The following is an 18,866-nucleotide window of genomic DNA, read 5'->3' as shown; positions in this document are numbered from 1 at the left end:
AAAAAAAAAAAAAAAAAGAACATGTGGAAAAAAGATTTTTAAAAACAAAAAGAGAAACAGTAGCATCCTCTATCAGTTCCAGTCTCTCTGTCTGGTAGGGATCCCTGACGCTTCCTCAACCTGGGGTTCAGTCCCCACTCCTACCACTGTTACTTCAGCCTTAAAGCAAGAACCTGGAATATCCCTCCTGTCCAGGAGAGGAAGAGGTGTGGTGGGGAGGGCTGTTTGGTGGAGAAGTATGTGTCAGTTGGGATGTGGTGAGAGGCAGGGAGAGTGTGTAAACACAGAACAGAGAGAGAGAGTGTGTGTGTGTGTGTGTGTGTGTGAGAGAGAGAGACAGAGACAGAGAGAAAGAGAGAAAGCAATGACATGATGACTTTGCTTTTGGAATCAACAACTAGGCCACCGCATGCAGGCAGGTGTGTTTCTATGTATGGGCAGGAGCGCGTGGGGATGTGTGTGTGCATGCATTCACATGCTCAAGTATGTCCCAATGTGACTGGGGTAACAGAGTGGTGGGATGGAGATAAGAATGCTTTTCTCTTAGGAAATGGGAGGAGGGATGAGGAGGAAGACAGAGGAACCAGTGGCGCTACAGGGTCTCTGGAAGAGTGGCCTCACCCTAGCCGGGCAGCATCACCTCCGCCATCAAATGCTCCCTGCCTGGCCATTGGCCCACATGTTCAATTAGCAAACAAGCAAACATTTATCACTGTGTGTTAGGTGCCAGCCTTAGGGAAAACAGAGATGAGAGACTGGTCCTTGCTCTTGGGGGATCCCCCCAATCTATCATGCTTGCTGTGTCATCCATCAAGGTCTGGCTCACAGGCACATGCTCAAGAGGCCTTTCCTGAATGCTGCCTCCTACCCACTCCACACCCCCAGCAGAACCTCAGCATCTTGTGCCTGGTGCACCACTGGTTCCTGGGGTGGGATATGTGGGATATGTTTTCCTCAAGGGCAGGGATCTGGCTCTTGTAGATGCCTCCAGTACCCACACAAGGCCCGGCACACAGTAGCAGGCTTTCTGTGTATAGGAACACATGAATCAACCAAAGGACAAAGGAATTAACAGGTGAACAAAGGAAAGCCCAGTGAAAAACTGAATAATGGAAGGTAAGAAAGAATGAATAAAGAAATTCAAGAACTGATGACTGAATAAGCAAATGAATGGAAGAACAAAATAACAACATTGCTTCTCAGGTGGGACACCGTGACTGACGCCTGTAATCCCATTGCTTTGGGAGGCCGAGGCGGGCGAATCACTTGAGGTCAGGAGATCGAGACCAGCCTGGCCAACATGGTGAAGCCCTGTCTCTACTAAAAATACCAAAATTAGCTGGGCGTGGCGCTGGTGCCTGTAATCCCAGCTACTCAGGAGGCTGAGGCAGGAGAATCGCTTGAAGTCGGGAGGCGGAGATTGCAGTGAGCTGAGATCGTGGCACTGGGCTCCAGCCTGGGCAAGAAAGCAAGACTCTGTCTCAAAAATACATAAATAAATAGAAATTGCTTCTACTTTTTAAAATATATGTTGGGCCACATTAGTCCCTTGCTTAAAATCTCCCAGTGGTTTACCTTTCATTTTGCTTGGAAAAATAAAAATATAATATATACGATACCATAATAATAAAGAATGATAAAGCAGCTTTGTCCTGTCCTCTGAGGCCCTGTGTGCTTGGCCCCTGCCTCCTCCGCAGTCCCACCTTGAGCCATCTTTCCCTTTACCCACATTCGGATCTTTTTCAGTTCCTAGAATACATTGAATTTTTTTCTCATGGCCTTTTTACATGGTGTTCCCTCTTCCTGGGATTCTCTTCTTGCTCTTCACGGTACTGCTTCCTTTTTATTCTTCAACTGAAGTGCCATCTCCTCAGGGAAGCCTCCCCTGACTGCTCCATCTAAGGTCTCCTTATTCTTGGTCTCAGCATCCAGTTTGTCTCCTCCATGGCTATCACCATCTGGAATTACATATTTCTGTGTTCATTGTTTTTTGTCTCTGGACCTCTCTTGACGAGATTAGGGCTCTGACCCAGTCTGAGGTTAGGAGACAGCTGGCACTTCTTAGGATGAGACAAGTGGATTCTATGCCCTCATTCATCCTTTCAGAATAACCTTGATTAGGAGCACAGACTCTGGGCCCAGACTGCCTGTTTTGCAGACCAACTCTGCCTCTTCCTAGCTCCACGACCTTGGACAAGTTATTTCACCTTTTTTTTTTGAGACAGAGTTTTGCTCTGTCTCCCAAGCTGGAGTGCAGTGATGTGATCATGGCTCCCTGTAACTCCCAGGTTCAAGTGATTCTCCTGCCTCAGCCTCCTGAGTGTCTGGGATTACAGGCATGAGCCACCACACCCCACTAATTTTTGTATTTTTACTAGAGACAGAGTTTCACTATGTTAGCCAGGCTGGTCTCAAACTCCTGACCTCAAGTGATCCACGTACCTCGGCCTCCCAAAGTGCTGGGATTATAGGTGTGGGCCACTGGGCCCTGCCCAAGTTATTTCACCTTTCTGTACCTCAGTTTCCTCATATGTAAGATGGAAATTTAGTAGACCTCACCTCACAGAAGTCTTGGGAGAAATCAGTGAGCTGTTAGAGGAGTGTTTGGCACAAAGTAAATACCACATAAGTGTTCACTATCATTCATTCATTCATTCAATTAAACCTCAACTCTCTGACCACAGTCTCCTATCCTTTCAGCCCATGTACTCACAAGCTCTTTGAAAACAATTCTAAGTCGGGTGTGGTGGCTCACACCTGTAATCCCAGAACTTTGGGAGGCTGAGGCGGGAGGATCACTTGAAGCCAGGAGCTCGAGACCAGCCTGGGCAGCCCAGGAGATCGAGGCTGCAGTGAGCCACGGTTGTACCACTGCACTCTAGGCTGGGTGACAGAGCAAGATCCTGTCTCTAAATAAATAAATAAAACAATTCTAAAAACTGATACCAAAATCAAAAATCAAAGCCCAGCAAGCCCAATGAGACCTCTCTCATCCATTTCCCAGCTGACCGTCACTCTCCTCTTCTCACTCCTGCTTTCAGCCAGCCTAGGTTCTGCCGTCAGTCCTTATGGTCATTTGTTGCAAAGACCTGGCACTGTCCTGCCTCCCTCTCCCTCCAGTGCACCTGCCTGGAAAACCCAGGCCTGCAGGAATCTAACCATTTACCTTTTTTTTTGAGACAGAGTTTTGCTCTTGTACCCCAGGCTGGATTGCAATAGCACGATCTCAGCTCACTGCAACCTCCTCCTCCCAGGTTCAAGTGATTCTCCTGCCTCAGCCTCTCAAGTAACTGGGATTACAGGCATGTGCCACCACGCCCAGCTACTTTTGTATTTTTAGTAGAGACAGGGTTTCTCCGTGTTGGTCAGGCTGGTCTCGAACTCCCAACCGTAGGTGACCCACCCGCCTCGGCCTCCCAAAGTGTTGGGATTATAGGCATGAGCCACCGTGCCCGACCTCACTTACCTTCTGAATGTGGAGGAGAAAACTGCTTGCTATGCAGACAGGGCCACAGCTCCCAGCCTCAGTAAGACACTAACCAGGCCCAGCAATCTTCTGGTGCATTTCTTAGTAAGCGGGCCCTATCACTCTGCCCAGATGGGCAGCTCACACTTTTTCTTTTGTCCTCCAACATCCTACCCCATCTCTTTCTTCCCTGCTTGGACTCTAAATCCTCTCACCTTCCAGGGATGTTACACCTCTGTAACTCCATCTCTCGTACCATCCAGCTTTTCCTTCCAAGAGTTATCCTTTTAGCCTACAAACACATTCTAGAATCTCCTGTTTACAAAGAAAAAAAACATAACTCTTTCCTTAGAGAATTAAGCATTTAAGGAGAAACTGTGGTTCATTTCTAGTTGAAGCTCCTCTTTGTAGAAAAATGTCAGCTAAAGCTGGGTGCGGTGGCTCACGCCTATAATCCCAGCACTTTGGGAGGCTGAGGTGGGTGGATCACCTGAGATCAGGAGTTCAAGACCAGCCTGGCCAACATAGTGAAACCCCGTCTCTATTAAAAATACAAAAAATTAGGGGGGTATGGTGGCGGGCGCCTGTAATCCCAGCTACTCCAGAGGCTGAGGCAGAAAAATTGCTTGAATCTGGGAGGTGGAGGTTGCAGTGAGCTGAGATTAAGGGACTGCACTCCAGTCTGGGCAACAAGAGCAAAACTCCATCTCAAAAAAAAAAAAAAAAAAAAAAAAAAAAGGCAAGCCAGGCACGGTGGCTTATGCCTGTAATCCCTGCACTTTGGAAGGTTGAGGCGGGCAGATCAACCAGAGGTTTGGAGTTCGAGACCAGCCTGGCCAAAATGGCGAAACCCCGTCTCTACTAAAAGTACAAAAATTAGCCGGGCATGGTGGTGGGCGCCCATAATCCCAGCTACTCAGGAGGCTGAGGCAGGAGAATCACTTGAACCTGGAAGGCGGAGGCTGCCGTGAGTCAAGATCGCATCACTGCACTCTAGCCTGGGTGACAAGAGCAAAACTCCGTCTCAAAAAAATGGAAAAAAAGAAAAATGCCAGCTAGATGTGAGCACACAGCAAGATGGTGGCTGCCTACAGGGCAAGAGAAGAGGCCTCAAGATAAAATCTACCTCGCCAGCACCTTGATATTGGACTTCCCAGGCTCCAGAACTATAAGAAAAAGAAAGAAAGAAAAATGCCCACTAATAAATATAGAAGGAATGTGAGAACTGGAAAAACTTCATTTTTAAAATTTTTATTTTTATTTTTTGAGATGGAGTCTCACTCTTTCACCCAGGCTGGAGTGCAGTGGTGCGATCTTAGCTAACTGCAACCTCCCCGCCCTCCCCACCCCAACCCCGCCAGGTTTAAGTGATTCTCATGCTTCAGCCTCCTAAATAGCTGGGACTACAGGTGCCCATCATCACTCCTGGCTAATTTATGTATTTTTAGCAGAGATGGGTTTCACCATGTTGGCCAGGCTAGTCTCGAACTGCTGGCCTCAAGTGATCCGCCTGCCTCAGCCTCCCAAAGTGCTGGGATTACAGGCGTGAGCCACGGTGCCCAGCCAGGAAAAACTCCATTTTGTAATCCCAATTACATCATCAATTTAAGGAATCATCAATGGTTGACTGATGGTGGTGTCTCACCACCTGTAATGCCAGCACTTTGGGAGTCCAAGGCAGGCTGATCACGTGAGGTCAGAAGTTCAAGACCGGCCTGGCCAACATGGCAAAACCCTGTCTCTACTAAAAATATAAAAATCAGTGGGGCGTGGTGGCATGCACCTGTAGTCCCAGCTACTCAGGAGGTTGGGGCTGGAGAATTGCTTGAACCCGGGAGGCGAAGGTTGCAGTGAGCCGAGATCTTGCCACTGCACTCCAGCCTGAGTGACAGAGCAAGACTCTGTCTCAAAAAATAAAAATAAAATAAAAATAAAGAATCATCAAGATGTCCAGCAGGGTCGCTTCCTGGTGAGGGCTGTCTCCCTGACTTGCAATGGCCACCTTCTCACTGTGTCCTTGCATGAAGAGAGAGAGCAAGCTCTTTGGTGTCTCTTAATTTTTTAAAAATTTAAGACAGGGTCTTGCTCTGTCACCCAGGCTGGGATACAGTGATACGATCACAGCTCACTGCAGCCTTGACTTCTTGGGCTCAAGTGATCCTCCCACCTCAGCCTCCCGAGTAGCTAGAACCACAGGAATGTACAACTACACCCAGCTAATTGTTTATTTTTTGTAGAGACAGGGTCTCAGCATGTTGCCCAGGCTGGTCTGGAATTCCTGGGCTCAAGTGATCCTCCCGCCTCCCAAAGTGCTGGGATAACAGGGGTGAGACACCATGCCCAGCCTGGTGTCCCTTTTTAAAAGGACACTAACCCTATCAGATCAGGGTCCCACCCTTATGATTTCATTTAACCTTAATTACTTCCAGAAAGGCCTCGTCTCCAAGTACAGTCACATTAGGGGTTAGGGAGCCAACATATGAATTTGGGATGGACAAAATTCAATCCATCACAGGTGCTAAAACCACTAGGTGAAAAGTTTTAAAGAAGAGCATGTTCGCACAGTGTGAAAGGAGCCCCACACAGATGATTTGGTATTTGCAGAGGATCACTCGTTTTCAATGAAGAGATCTGGTGGATACCCATAACCGTGCTGCTTATGTATGTATATACCATCGCTATAAATAATCCTTTTTTTTTGGCCAGGCATGGTGGTTCATGTTTGTAATCCCAGCACTTTGGGAGGCTGAGGCAGGTGGATCACATGAGGGCAGGAGTTTGAGACCAGCCTGGCCAACATGGTGAAACCCATTTCTACTAAAAATACAAAAGATTAGCTAGGCATGGTGGTGGGTACCAGTAATCCCAGTTACTTGGGAGGCTGAGACAGGAGAATCGCTTGAACCCAGGAGGCTGATGTTGCAGTGAGCCGAAATCACTTCACTCCAGCCTGGGCGACAGAACAAGACTCTGTCTCAAAAATAAATAAATAAATAAATAAATAAATAAATAAATAAATAAATGTATGTTGTCATAAAAAATCAGGATTAGAGGGTGGCTGTTTTGTATTATAAGGGACTTCAAAAAGACATCACCACCAAATGTAATGTATAAACCTTGGTTGATTTCTTTGGTGACAAGACCCAACTATCACTGTGCATATTAGTTGATGTGTTTTTCCCTCTGCCTTCTTGACTTTGGGCTCCACTAGGTTTTGTCGCTTTAACTTAGCGCAGTTCATGGCCAGGCGCGGTGGTTCAAGCCTGTAATCCCAGCACTTTGGGAGGCCGAGACGGGCGGATCACGAGGTCAGGAGATCGAGACCATCCTGGCTAACATGGTGAAACCCCGTCTCTACTAAAAAAATACAAAAAAACTAGCCGGGCGAGGTGGCGGGCGCCTGTAGTCCCAGCTACTCAGAAGGCTGAGGCAGGAGAATGGCGTCAACCTGGGAGGCAGAGCTTGCAGTGAGCTGAGATCTGGCCACTGCACTCCAGCCTGGGCGACAAAGCAAGACTCCATTTAAAAAAAAAAAAAAAAAAAAGCTTAGTGCAGTTCAACCAGCATCTTGCAGCATCTGGTACCCACTAGGTGCTTAATAAAGACTGATTGAAAAAACAGGAATGAAGGAAGGATAAAACTTTGTCTAGGGGAGAGGGATGATTCTTCTCAGAGGATTCTGAAGGGCAAATAAGTTGCCCACAGGTGACATCTCTGATTCAGCCTCCCCACTCAGTGGCTCTCGTGCCAGGCATGACACTCATTTTTGGGGAATCCAAACAGCAGAACTCTGAGCAGCGGGTGGAGGCTTGGGCAGGGAAGATTTCAGCTCGGGAGCAGGAAGAACTACAGCAGTGGGAATAGCTCAGCAGCAGAATAGCTGGTCTCAGGAGGTACCAAGGTGAGCATGCAGAGGGGACTCACACGGACTGACCTTGTGCACAGGCAGGGAATGCACCTGCATGGTGACCCCCACCACAAGTCTCACCACTAAGCCTTTGCCCAAAGGTCCTCCCAGCTGGCGGCCTCTCTGTCATCTTTTTTGCCCGGACTCAACCTTCGAGACAGCGGTATTTTCTCCCTTCTCTAAGCCCTGAGCACTTCTTGTCTGCACCACCAGGGGTCCTGTGGCACGATGTGCCTTTTTCGGGCAGGCAACTCTGCCTGAATAAGCAAGGCCTCTGACAGGCTGTGCCAACTTGAGCAAGTGTCTGCCTCTCTCTGGACCTGTGTTTCCTTTTTTGTACAAGGACAAGGTGGGACAACGTGCCCCAAAAGGCCTGTTCAGTCTTCAAATGTCTTTCTTGGAGTCTGGTCCTCTAGTCCTCTATGGCACTGAGGACTCCGAAGGGACAGGGATGATACTGGCTGAGGCCCCTGCCAGGACTCCCCAGGAACAGACCCAGCCTATCACCCCACAGTGTGGACATGTTGTGGTGATACTCTCACCTCCATTCTGGCTAAAGGCAGCATGGCTCAAATTTAGGACCCACAAGTTACTGGCTGTGTGATCTTAGGCAAATGTCTTAACAACTCTGGGCTTTAGTGTCCACACCAATAAAACTAGAACAGTAATATCTGATTATCAGGATGAGGAGTAAAGGAAATGATGGCTTCGGAAGTATCTTGCATGGCCGGGCGCGGTGGCTCAAGCCTGTAATCCCAGCACTTTGGGAGGCCGAGACGGGCGGATCACGAGGTCAGGAGATCGAGACCATCCTGGCTAACCCGGTGAAACCCCGTCTCTACTAAAAAATACAAAAAAACTAGCCGGGCGAGGTGGCGGGCGCCTGTAGTCCCAGCTACTCTGGAGGCTGAGGCAGGAGAATGGCGGGAACCCGGGAGACGGAGCTTGCAGTGAGCTGAGATCCGGCCACTGCACTCCAACCTGGGCGACAGAGCGAGACTCCGTCTCAAAAAAAAAAAAAAAAAAGAAAGTATCTTGCACATAACAGGTGTACAAAAAGCTGTCAGGAGCCAGGGAGGGAGGTCTGATGAGGAGTTTTGGAATCTCTCCCATTACCACTCCAGATTCTAGTCTCTTCATCATCACAAGCTGCTTTATGCAGAGAGAAATACTAAATACCCTATGTCTAGATCTAAAGTAGGCCTGGCACATAGTAAGTGCTCAATACATATTTGTTGAATGACAGATTAATTCTATAACCAATATCTTACTTGAGCCTTGAAGCAAACTAGTAAGGGGCAAGACAAGGGTACAGTTATTATCTCTGCTTCAAAGGTGAAGCCACTGCAGCTCAGAGAGGGAAAGTGACTTACCTAAGGTAACACAGCAGAGTTGAGCTGGGACCCCAATTCTCTTCAGTTGTAGAACCCATAATAATGTCCTCCATCCATGCAGCCACTTTACAGACAGATTGCTAGGCTCTGCCTATGCTCACTCTCACATAAGGGAGTATTCCACATGGTGGTGCTTTACTAAACACAAAGCAGGGCAGGTAGGCCAACTAGCCTGTCCCCGGGGACCCACTCTACTCCCTGATAACCCAGAGCCTGTGCTCCTTGGCTGGAGGCAACCTGGCCTTGGCCTAGTTGCCCTTTTACCAGCAGACCCATGGAGCCACAGGACAGGTGTCTCCGTGCAGCATGATGGAGAACCTGGGTCAAGTACAGTGGCTGAGCCTGTGGGACTACCTCTCAGGGCTGACCCACCCCAGGGGGCTCACACATCAACCTGTCTGGTCAGGAGTGTGCCATCCCCCAGGGCCTGGGTGCCTCCAACTTTTGGTGACTGCTGCCATATTTATGGTCAGTGAGGCTCTTATTCTGGGGGGGGGGAGGAGGGTTTCTAGAGTGGGTGGACTCTACCTGCCTGCAGTGCAGTGAGGAAGCCAGTGGGGTCATCACACAGCCTCTTCGCACTAGGAGTGCTTACACTTCCCTACACTAATGTCCAGGAGCCATCTGAGGCCTAGGAGGACATGAGAACAAGCAGGGACCAGAATGAGGACCACCGGTAGTGTACTCCGGGGAGGCCGTGGAGTCCATCTTTCCCTCAGGGCAGGAGAGAGCATTATAGAGGTGCTGGAGGTGATGGAAGTGGCGATTTTCACTGAGGGTGGGAGTGAGGGCTGGGGTATTAAAGTGGAGTGCAGAGTATTCAAATGGGTGCTGGTGTATTTCAAGGGGATTGGAATATTTAAAGTTGGAGCAAAATTTTCAAGTTGAGATTGGACTTTAAGAGTGGAGTGGAGGTTTGCCATAGGGGCTGGAGAATTTCCGAGATGATCGGAGTATTGCGCAGTCGGGGCTAAAGAGTTTCACAAAGGGCTGGGTTATTTAAGAAGGTACTGGCATATTATGGGAAGTGGGAGGGGACCTAGAGTATTTCAGTGAGATGCTGGAGTCTTCCAGGGTAGGCTGGTATATTTCAGAGGTGAGTGAGAATAGTGTATACCCTTGGAGGCTGTCCAGGGAGCCCCCTTCAGCCCCGAGTCTGCGGGTCAAGGATCCTGGGGGTCCCTGGGAGTCCCGTCTTCTACTTTCTCCTGTCCACCAGGGCAGGTCAGGACTCAGCCCTCCAGCTCCGCCACAGCAGTCCTTCTGCATGTGCCAAACAGTGACACCAGGGATCATAGCCTTGGGGGCCAATGTCTGCTGTTTATTTCCAAGTCAGTGGCACTAAGGAGCAGCCAGTCCCAGGACACCCAATGCAGAGCATCCTGCTTGAGCTCTGAGGCTTCCAGGTAAGGACCAGTTCAATCTGGCCATCCTTCTGCCTGCGGGCAGGACTCCCTTCCCTTCCCCAGCAGCTCTCTCCCAAGAGTGGGACTCCCAGATGAAGTAGGGAGCATTCCTGGGCACAGAACCTTCTGCTTCCAGGGATGTCTTTGCAGTCCACTTCCATCTCTCCTGCTTTGATGGGAGGCTTGCTTATTTCCTGAGTATGGGCGCTCTGTTGGGCTCTGCCTCAGTGGCTCCTGGATCTCCCATAACTTGTGAGATCTGAGGACCTTGGGGACCAGGAGTGCTTGACACTAGAAAGGGTGTCAGTGGGTGGTGGAGGGAAGAGGTTAGTGCCAGTTCTAGGTGACATCAACCCCCCAGGGGACAATTCCTGTCCATTACACCAGGCATTGCTTTCGCTACTTACCGGGCTCTGGCTTTGACAAGCACGAGTGGAACTATGCCAACTTTACCAGCTGCTGTTCACACCGCAACACATTCCACCTTCCCTAGAGTGAGTGACCCCAGAGGCTAGGCTGACATAGGCTAGAACCCCTGACACGCTCCCTTCCAGAGCGCCAACTCTGTGCTCCTGTGTCCACACACCCCAGCTACGCCCCAGCTGCGCAATGAGATGGCACAATGCTGTGGTTCCTCAGTCAGTGTCAGGTGTGGGGCCAGGACCACCCCCCCGACTGGGTTGTATCCCCATCAGCTTGGAGACTGTCCCTTCACCCGCCACCTGACCCAGGTTCCCTGAGAGTCAAGACACTCTGGGAGTGGGGGCTCTCAGTGGTCCCCTAAACCTTATCAGTATGAGAGGAGGGAACACAAAATTGTCCCTCTGAGTCAGGAGGCCAGTTTAGCTTGGCATATGCTCAGGCCTAGAGTTCCTACCAGAGGAGCAAAAGAAGAAAGGGATAAGAAACTCCATTTATTGAGCACTTACTGTATGCCAGATCCTGCCTAGACATTTTTTTTTTTTTTTTTTTTTGAGACGGAGTCTCGCTTTGTCGCCCAGGCTGGAGTGCAGTGGCCGGATCTCAGTTCACTGCAAGCTCCGCCTCCTGGGTTTACGCCATTCTCCTGCCTCAGCCTCCCAAGTAGCTGGGACTACAAGCGCCTGCCACCTCGCCCGGCTAGTTTTTTGTATTTTTTAGTAGAGACGGGGTTTCACCGTGTTAGCCAGGATGGTCTCGATCTCCTGACCTCGTGATCCGCCCGTCTCGGCCTCCCAAAGTGCTGGGATTACAGGCTTGAGCCACCGCGTCCGGTCCTGTCTAGACATTTACACACATTATCTCCCTGTGGTAGAATCACTCTGTTATATGGATAGAGCAACTGAGGCCAGAGAATTCCAGAGGCTTTCCCAAGGTTACACAGCTAGTGCATGAGTGAAACAGCTGGGGTGTGGTCCAGAGTCTGTCTGAATTGACTAACATTGCCTCCTCTCCATAATCCTGAAATGGGCCTCTGGACAAATCCTGACTCCTCCATCTACTGTCTGGATGACCTTGAACAAGTTGCATAAACTCTTTAAGCCTCAGTCTCCTCATCTGTAATATGGGTATATTAGTAAAAATCCATGTGATGTGATGAATTGGGATGACCCATGTGAAGTGCCTGACATGTAAGTGCACCGTCACTGTTAGAATTGGTACTAACTTTGGAGCTCTCAGGGAAGAGACATAGCCCTGCCCCCGTTTGAGGAAAGATATACAACTCTGTTTTCAAGAACCCCAGGTCTGAAGGAGAGACCACTTTGCTTAACATCACCAGGGCTGGGAGAAGGAGGAGTGCAGGATGGAGCGGACCACAAGCTAGAGAAAGATAGTCTCTAGCACCTGAGACAGGTTAATTTTCAAAGACTCTCCCGTAGGGTCAATTTCATTCTCTCTCTCTCTCTCTCTCTATATATATATAGATAGATAGATAAATAGATAGATAGATAGAGATAGATAGAATTTTTTTTTTTTTTTTTTTTTTTTTGAGACGCAGTCTCACTCTGCCACCCAGGCTGGAATGCAATGGCCGGATCTCAGCTCACTGCAAGCCCCGTCTCCTGGGTTTACGCCATTCTCCTGCCTCAGCCTCCCAAGTAGCTGGGACTACAGGTGCCCACCACGTCGCCCGGCTAGTTTTTTTATTTTTTAGTAGAGACGGGGTTTCACCGTGTTAGCCAGGATGGTCTCGATCTCCTGACCTTGTGATCCACCCGTCTGGGCCTCCCAAAGTGCTGGGATTACAGGCTTGAGCCACCGTGCCCAGCTTTTTTTTTGTTTTTTAGACAGAGTCTCATTCTGTCTCCCAGGCTGGAGTAGAGTGGCGGGCGCGATCTCGGCTCACTGCAACCTCCACCTCCAGGATTCAAGTGATTCTCCTGCCTCAGCCTCCTGAGCAGCTGGGATTACAGGCACCGGCCACCATGCCCGGTTAATTTTTGTATTTTTAGTAGACATGGAGTTTCACCATGTTGGCCAGGCTGGTTTCAAGCTCCTGACCTCAAGTGATCTGCCTGCCTCAGTCTCCCAAAGTGCTGGGATTACAGGTGTGAGCCACTGCACCCGGCCCATTGTCCCTATTCTACAAATGGGGAAACTGAAGTCCAGAGAGGTCCAAGAATAGAGTGACTCAATGAGCAGGCTAAGGCCCTGTACCAGGCATTTAGCCCCTCTGGTTCAGCGTGGGAGCAGATGTAATATGCTGGGTGCCCCTGTGACCCCACCCCAAGATGTGCTCTGCATGAAACTGAAACTCTTCAGCCTAGGTACACCACTGTGTGCCAGGGAACCCCAGGCCAGACTTCATGGAAAACGGCAAGGACCGGACCCTCAGCCTCTTGGAGCACTCCCGCCACTGGCATGGGAAGAGCTATAGCAGCAAGGAGTACCTGGAGCTGCACAGGAGAACTTCCTCCTCATCCTCAGGTGGGCCAGGGCTGGCTCCCACACAGGGCATAGCACCTTTGACTTTGCCATCTGCCCTCTTCTGCATCCTCACGGCCACCCTGCCACCTGATGAGATTATCCCCATCCCCACTATTCAGAGGAGGAAACTGAGTTTCAGAGTGGCAGGAGGCGTGCCCAAGGTCATACTGGGAGAATTCAGCAGAGGCAAGATTGGAAAGCAGGCTAGCTGGCTCAGCTCCAAGTCCTTAGTCCTGCCCTGCCTTATTTTTAGGCATGAGTCCCCATCTCAACTCCTGCATTCTCCCTGGCAGGACTAAAGAGGGTGTGCCTTCTCTAAGATCACCCAGCCGAGCAGCAGGCAGGTGGGCTCCCAGCCCCACCCTCTCCCCCAAATACTCTATTGCCCAAGCTGGAGTGCAATGGCATGATCCTAGCTCACTGCAGCCTCAAATCTCGGAGTTTAAATGATCTTCCTGCCTCAGTCTCCTGAGTAGCTAGGACTACAGGTATGCACCACCACATGTGGCTAATTTTTCATTTTTTTGTACAGACAGGGTCTTGCTATGCTGCCCAGGCTGACTTTGAACTCCTGGCTTCAAGCAATCCTCCCACCTTGACCTCTCAATGTATTAGGATTACAGGTGTGAACTTGGCCTGCACTTTATACATAAATATATATTTCCAGATCTGCCTTTCCCACTGGATCCTTGAGGGCCTGGCCCAGAGATGGCATCTCTCAGTATTTGCTGATTGAATTGAAAAATAACATGTTTATTGAATATTTATGAGCCAAGGATATGCTATACATGAGCTCATTTAATCTTCACAATGACCATGTAAGTACTATTACCCCCATTTTATAGACAGAGAAAGCAAGATTTAGAGAAGGTTAGAGCTGGGTGCCTAGCACATAGTTGGTGTTTCTGATTCTTATTCTGAACTGACTGACTAAATGGATGGAGAAATTAAGAAGGGAGAGGTGGGAGTAAGGTGGTCAAGGTTAAGGTGCCAACCTCACCTCTCATCCGGGTTCAATCATGCCCACAACCATGCCCACCGTCTTGTCCCTGGCTCCCAACCACCTGATGGGCCACAGTCCTGGGGAGCTGGCCGCCCTACAGGGTGTGCTGAAATCCTCTAAGATGAATAAAGAGAAACTTTTCCTGCCAAGCAGCTGACAAGAGTTGCTCTGCCTGAGAATTGAGACTGCAGACTCCATGGGGAGGGTTCACTCCCAAACCCTTAACAACTACCAAAAGATAACAGGAAAAAATTAGCCCAGCTGCCTTCTCAGAAGCCCTAGGGAAACAAAAGAAACTCATTCTTTACTGCAGCAGGAATGATTTCGGTTAGACTGCAGAAGGAACTGATACTTCTCTGTCGCCCAGAGGGGGAATTCCTTATCAGAGTCAGAAGATGATACATGTGGGCCCTGTAGGCAGCTTCACAGGGTGAGCTTTGGAAAAGGAGGAAGGCTGAGTGAGGAGGAATCACAGTTCCCACTGTTTCTGTACAGGGGAACCATTGTCTAACGGAGGAGACATGTCATATCCCTCGATCAACAGCCAAATGAAAAGGCCACGTGGAAAGGAGAGAGGGAGGGTACCCTGAGACAAGGAGCCCATGCGGTCACATGGGAGGTATTCCTGGAGGGCCAGGGGTGAGCGGAGTGTGAAGGTGTCCCAGGGAAGAAGAAGGAAGTCACATTTATCAAACCCCTGCTGTGAGCCAGGACCATGCTAAGCACTTTACATCTGGTGTCACATTTCATCCATTCATTCGACAAATATTTACCGAATGTGCCAGGCCCTGTGCTAGGGCCTGAGGAGAGAGCTGTGAACCAGGCAGCTCCAGTCCCCTCCCCTCTTGGAACTTAGAAGTGGAGGAGACAATCAACAGATGTGTGACGTCAGGGGTGAGACTTGTTTTGAAGAGAAGCAAAGCAAGGAAGGGGCTAGAACCTCTTGGCAATCAGGGGTCAGGCCTGCGTAAAGGAATTTTTTTTTTTTTTTCAGGTGAAAGAAGGCCTCTCTGCAGAGGTGACATTTAGCAGTGACCTGCATAAAGTGAGGGAACCGTGAGTGCAAAGGCCCCGAGGCGAGAGTCTGCCTGGGGGCCGGTGCGGCAGGAAGACAGTGAGCGAGGGGCAATGAACTGAGAGCTGTTCTAGACGGATGTGCTCACACTGGTGGGCCTTGTCCACTACAGGAAGGATATGTGGTTTTATTATCAATGTGATGGGAAACCACTGGAAGGTTTCTGAGCAGGAGAGTAATACGGTTTGTTTGTTTATTTATTTATTTAAGACGGAGTCTCGCTCTGTCAGCAGGCTGGAGTGCAGTGGCACGATCTTGGCTCACTGCAAACTCTGCCTCCTGGGTTCAAGCAATTCTCTCTCCCAAGTAGCTGGGACTACAGGCATGCGCCACCACACCCGGCTAATTTTTGTATTTTTAGTAGAGAAGGGTTTCACCATTTTGGACAGGCTGGTCTCGAACTCCTGGCCTCAAGTGATCCACCTGCCTTGGCCTCCCAAAGTGCTGGGATTTCAGGTGTGAGCCACCACGCCTGGCCAAACTTAGTATCCTTTACTTTATTTCATTTTGAGATGGAGCTTTGCTCTTGTTGCCCAGGCTGGAGTGCAATGGTACAACCTTGGCTCACCATAACCTCCACCTCCTGGGTTCAAGCGATTCTTCTGCCTCAACCTCCCAAGTAGCTGGGATTACAGGCATGTACCACTACGCCTGGCTAAATTTGTATTTTTAGTAGAGATGGGGTTTCTCCATGTTGGCCAGGCTGGTTTCAAACTCCAGACCTCAGGTGATCCACCCGCCTCGCCCTCCCAAAGTGTTGGGATTACAGGCGTGAGCTACTGCACCTGGCCCTTAGTATCCTTTATAAAACTTTCCCGCTCAAGCCTGTAATCCCAGCACTTTGGGAGGCCGAGACGGGCGGATCACGAGGTCAGGAGATCGAGACCATCCTGGCGAACACGGTGAAACCCCGTCTCTACTAAAAAATACAAAAAACTAGCCGGGTGAGGTGGCGGGCGCCTGTAGTCCCAGCTACTCGGGAGGCTGAGGCAGGAGAATAGCGGGAACCCGGGAGGCAGAGCTTGCAGTGAGCTGAGATCTGGCCACTGCACTCCAGCCTGGGCGACAGAGCGAGACTCCGTCTCAAAAAAAAAAAAAAAAAACAAACTTTCCCTACTAGAACACACAGATCTCCCTGATTCTTTTTCGTAGCCATATAGTATTCCATTTTATGGATGGACTGTGCTCTACCTAGTCTAGCCCCTTACTAATTGATAGTTGAGTTGTTTCCAGTCTTTGGCTGTTGGAAACACTACTGCAGAGAATAACTTTATACATGTATCATTTATTACTCATGCAAGTCTATCCGAAGCATAAATTCCCAGAAGTAGGTTATCTGAATGCATTTTGATAGATGTTTCCAAAATGCCCTTTTACCAATTTATATTCACACACGTGACAGTCACGTGTGAGAACATGTGTGAGAATAGTACTATTTCCTCATAGAAATACTCACAGAATATGTTATTCAGCTTTTGGGTTTTTTTTGGCCAAACTGATAAGACATGGTATCTTAGTCCATTTTGGGCTGCTATAATAAAATCCCACAGAATGGATAATTAATCATAAACAGAAATGCATTGGCTCACAGTTTTGGAGGCTGGGAATTCCAAGATCATGGGGCCCACATCTGGCGTGGGCCCTCTTGCTGTGTCATCCCATGGTGGAAGGGCAAAGACAGGGTGAGAGACAGGAAAAGGGAACTGAACTTGCCCTTTTATAATGAACCCGTTCCCAAAATAACAAACCCACTCCTGCTATAACACCACCACCAATCCATTCATGAGGGTGAATCCCTCTTGACCTAACACCTCCCCTTAGGCCCAACCTCCCAACACTGTTGTATTGGGGTTAAGTTTCCAGCACCTGCTTTTCGGGGCATAACATTCAAACTGTAGCAATACCCCAGTCTAGTTTTTCTGGTTTGCATTTCTTTTGAGTTTGAGCTTCTTTTCATGTGTTGAAGAATCATTTATATTTACTTTTCTGGGAACTGTCAGTTCATATGTTAGGCCTCTATTTCTTTTTTTCTTTTTTCTTTTTTTTTGAGATGGAGTTTCACTCTTGTGTTTCACTCCATGCTGGAGTACAACGGCATGATCTCGGCTCACCAAAACCTCCGCCTCCCAGGTTCAACCGATTCTCCTGCCTCAGCCTCCCGAGTAGCTGGGATTACAGGCATGTGCCACCATGCCTACCTAATTTTTTTTGTATTTTTAGTAGAGACGGGGTTTTTCCATGTTGGTCAGCCTGGTCTTGAACTCCTGACCTCAGGTGATCTGCCCACCTTGGCCTTCCAAAGTGCTGGGATTACAGGCATGAGCCACTGCACCCAGCCTAGGCCTCTATTTCTATGATTGTTGGTCCTTTTAATCAATTTCCTGGAATTCTTTCTAAATAAGTGAGATGTTGCCTTGTCTGTGATTAGAGTTGCAAATATTTCCCCCAGTTTGTCATTTGTCTTATGTGTTGATTTACAGTGTTTTTCCTTGCAAAAGTTTTTGATTTTTATATAGTTGACTTTATCAATCTTTTTTTTACAGCTTTTTGATTTTTGAGTCATGGTTAAACTTTCTCCACTATGAGATTATAAATTCTCTCATGTTTTCCTCTAGTGCCTTTATGGTTTTATTTTGATCTTTCTAAAATTTAAATATTTTATCCCTTGAGAGCTCAGTGTGAGGCACGGATCTAAATTTTTTTTCTTAGTTGGCTACCTAGGTGTCCCAACACCATTTATTAAAGAGTCCATTTTCCACTTTGAGAGGACACCTTTATCAAACACTAAATTCTCACGTGCAATTAGGTCTATTTCTGGACTTTCTATTATAGTCCATTGGTCTGTTTGTCGCTTCCTGAACCAAACCAAGTGGTTTTTTATTATTTTCTGTTCTGTTTTGTTTGGTTTTGAGACTGAGTCTTGCTCTGTTGCCCAAGCTGGAGTGCAGTGGTTTGATCTTGGCTCACTGGAACCTCTGCCTCCCAGGTTCAAGGAATCCTCCTGCCTCAGCCTCCCAAGTAGCTGGGATTACAGGCACCCGCCATCACGTCTGACTAATTTTTATATTTTTAGTACAGACGAGGTTTCACCATGTTGGCCAGGCTTGTCTCTAACTCCTGACCTCAAGTGATCCACTTACCTCGGCCTCCCAAAGTGCAGGGATTACAGGTGTGACACACCATGCCCAGCCTTATTTATTTATTTATTTATTTATTTATTTATTTATTTATATTTTATTTTATTTTTTTGAGATGGAATCTCGTTCCATTGTCTAGGAGGCTGGAGTGCAGTGGCATGATCTCAGCTCACTGCAGTCTCTGCCTCCTGGGTTCAAGGGATTCTCCTGCCTCAGCCTCCTGAGTAGCTGGGACTATAGCTGCCTGCCACTAGGCCAGGCTAATCTGGCTAATTTTTGTATATATATTTTTTAAGACCGAGTCTCACTCTGTTGCCCAGGTTGGAGTGCAGTGGCACGATCTCGGGTCACTGCAACCTCCAACTCCCAGGTTCAAGCAGTTCTCCGCCTCTATCTACCAAGTAGCTGGGACTATAGGTGCGCACCACCACACCCAGGTAATTTCTGTATTTTTAGTAGACACAGGATTTCACCACGTTGGCCAGGCTGGTCTCGAATTCCCGACCTCAGGTGATCCGCCTGCCTCGGCCTCCCATAGTGCTGGGATTACAGACGTGAGCCACCATGCCCG

General features: G+C 48.7%; 1 long non-coding RNA gene across 1 annotated transcript; it reads left to right on the top strand.

Annotated features, from left to right (window-relative positions):
• The first annotated feature begins 9,846 nt into the window (after nt 1–9,846).
• On the top strand, nt 9,847–15,367 carry LOC111547622. Its single transcript, XR_002733176.1, has 4 exons — nt 9,847–10,173; nt 12,916–13,080; nt 13,748–13,898; nt 15,078–15,367. It is a non-coding gene; the product is annotated as an uncharacterized LOC111547622 (long non-coding RNA).
• Nucleotides 15,368–18,866: the final 3,499 nt, after the last annotated feature.

Source organism: Piliocolobus tephrosceles, chromosome 1 (assembly GCF_002776525.5).
Source record: "Piliocolobus tephrosceles isolate RC106 chromosome 1, ASM277652v3, whole genome shotgun sequence".
In the NCBI taxonomy this organism is placed as follows: Eukaryota; Metazoa; Chordata; class Mammalia; order Primates; family Cercopithecidae; genus Piliocolobus; species Piliocolobus tephrosceles.
This window is presented reverse-complemented; position numbering and strand designations above follow the sequence as displayed.